Source organism: Leopardus geoffroyi, chromosome C3, assembly GCF_018350155.1.
Source record: "Leopardus geoffroyi isolate Oge1 chromosome C3, O.geoffroyi_Oge1_pat1.0, whole genome shotgun sequence".
In the NCBI taxonomy this organism is placed as follows: domain Eukaryota; kingdom Metazoa; phylum Chordata; class Mammalia; order Carnivora; family Felidae; genus Leopardus; species Leopardus geoffroyi.
Window position 1 is genome coordinate 125,409,994 of NC_059338.1, and position 2,837 is coordinate 125,412,830.

Sequence of the window (2,837 nt, forward strand, 5' to 3'; positions counted from 1 at the left end):
AGTCATCATCTCGAGGTTATGTGAGGTCGAGCCCCACATCCGGTTCTTTGCTGTCAGCATGGAGCCAACTTCGGATCCTCTGTCTCTCTCTCTCTGCCCTTCACCCGCTCGTGTGCTTACTCTCTCTCTCAAAAATAAATAAACATTAAGAAAAATTAAAAACAGAACTAACAACAAAAGCACACCAAAGCTCCAGTGAATATCAGTTCAGGCACTCAGACAACCTAGGGGGCCAGCAGCGTACTATTTTCAAAGACAGAGTCCGTGGGTTCCGGTTGGGGGTTCACCTGGAACCTCCCGCCACACTTCAAATTTTAATAACTTAAAATCATTTTAGACCTATTCATAATAAATATCATATAAATATTCATATAAATATCAAATATCAAATATTCATATAAGTATCTATAATTAATATTTTAGCACAAAAGTGCTAAAATGTGAAATACTTAGGAACAGGACCTAGAGAAGTCGTCTGACACACTGTAGCAGTATTGGATGAGCATCTAGGCAACTAGGAAAAAGACCCTCACTTCCACTGAAGACAACTCCGAGCGAGTTCTGAGGAGTCGTGATCCATAGACTTGCTTTTGGGACACCATAAGATAGATCTCAATTATATCCGGAGTTGTCTTGAAAGTATGGAAATAAAAAGGAGTTGAATGATTTAAACTGTGAAAAGAAAACACTACAAATTAGTATTTGAATTACTTTAATCGGAAAATAATATGCTGTAAATTGCTATTTGCATCATTTTAATTGAGAGGAGAATACTTACAATAAATTACTTTTGGAGGAAAAGAAGGCATCATGGAATCAAACCAATAGCAGGGATTCAGATATGACTTTGGGCAAATTTCCTACTTTTTCTGCCTGGTCTTCCTCTTTGAAAACTAAGAAAAATAATAATTCCTCCTTCCTGGTTTAGTGTAAGGATTAAATTACTTATATATAACAATTTTAAAACTGTGCCTGGCATATGGTAAGTGCCATAAAAACGTTTGTTATCAAAAAGTATTTATACAGGGGGTGCCTGGGTGGCTCAGTCGGTTGAGCATCCCACTTCAGCTCAGGTCATGATCTCACGGTTCATGAGTTCGAGCCCCACGTCAGGCTCTGTGCTGACAGGTCAGAACCTGGAGTCTGCTTCGGATTCTGTGTCTCACTTTCTCTCTGCCCCTCCCCTGCTCGCATTCTGTCTCTCAAAAATAAATAAACATTTAAAAAAATAGTAAAAAATAAATTTAAAAAAGTATTTATACAGAAAAGATTAGCATGGCCCCTGCGCAAGAATGACATACAAATTCATGAAGATTCCATATTAAAAAAAAAAAAAAAGCATAAATATCTTGAAGGAATTGGTCTCTCAGATTAGTGAGCAAAGAACTTTCAAAGCAGAAGTTATATTACCAGAACTCAACAATACTTTTTATTAAGTTGCTTTTCACTTATGCTCAATTAAAAAAATTTTTTTAGGTTTATTTATTTTGAGAGAGAGAGAGAGAGAGAGAGAGCACAGTGAGAGAAGGGCAGAGAGAAAGGGAGAGAGAATTTCAAGCAGGTTCTGTATGGTCAGTGAAGAGCCTGATGTGGGGCTCAAACTCAAGAACCATGAGATCATGACTGAGTGGAGATCAAGAGTCAGATGCTTAACCAGCTGAGCCACCCAGGTGCCCCTATGCTTAATTTTTTTATGGTTCGAAAGCAAAATGCATCTGTCCTTACGCTAGGACAGAATTTCCCAAAGTCTGTTTTTTGGGTATGCTATTTCAGTGACCTATTAGCAGATATTATATGAACAAAGGGTTCCATGGCTAATGAGTTTGGGAAGTGCGGAGTTAGACACATGTAAATGAGGATTCTTTATTAAGGGCTTCTCAGAGCATGCATGCTCTCAAGTGTCCTGAGCTCTCCAAGAATTTCCCAAATATATTTGAAAACAGATAATTTTATTTACAGAGCCTTGAGGGATTAATGGTCTGTGAAATGCACTTCAGCATTTTAAATACCCCTCCCCCGCCTCCCCCCCCCCCCCCGCAACCCCTCCCCCCCCTTTTAAAGACAGTACCATCTTGAGGAATTCACTGGCAAGAACAAGAAGACCTAGGGATGGGCCTTTTAGGTGGCCCAGCAAAGGTCAGGATGAAGGAGCCTGCGTTATTACCATCATCATCATCATAACTCACAAGCACAAGACATAACATTTGTATAGTGTTTTACAAAATGCTTTGTCTCATTTTACCTCTCACAATAAATCCAAAACAAAAGCTGAGGGACTATTCTTACTTACAGATGAGAAAACGGAGGCTCACAGGAGAGAGGTATGATCATGGGCCCAAGGGCCCATAGCTGGGAAAGAATCACTCAAACCCAGGCAGGCAACGGGGAATCCTCTCCTCCTCCCATCGGGCCACACTGCTGCCGGCTGGGTTTCCAATTAAACAATTCCCTCAGGGTGAACACCAAGGTGTCTTACACCTGACCTCCATCAGGGGAGTTGATAGCGGAGGTGCACTTTTGCGTGGCATGACGTGCCACAAGGCAATCTGGTGATTGAGACAGCATCTACAGACAGCAGCAAGCATGAAGAACAGAGGGAAACTGGCATTTAGTCAAAAGTTTGGTATGACAGTTTTGGGCGACTCTGTCTTGTGGTTTCTGATTTGGGATGTTCTCAGAAAGAAGCCATTTCTGAACTCCAGAAGTATGCAACTTATTTATACATATATTTATAGCACTGCATGCTCAGGGGCTCTTCCTTCCTAAGAAACTCAAAAAGCACAACTTTCACTAATAATGAATAGCAGATGCTTATTTTTAAGCTCTACTCAAAATAA

At 40.4% G+C, this 2,837-nt stretch overlaps 1 pseudogene; it reads left to right on the forward strand.

The window, feature by feature from the left end:
* The first annotated feature begins 1,242 nt into the window (after positions 1 to 1,242).
* LOC123587076 lies at positions 1,243 to 1,327 on the forward strand (annotated as a pseudogene).
* Positions 1,328 to 2,837: the final 1,510 nt, after the last annotated feature.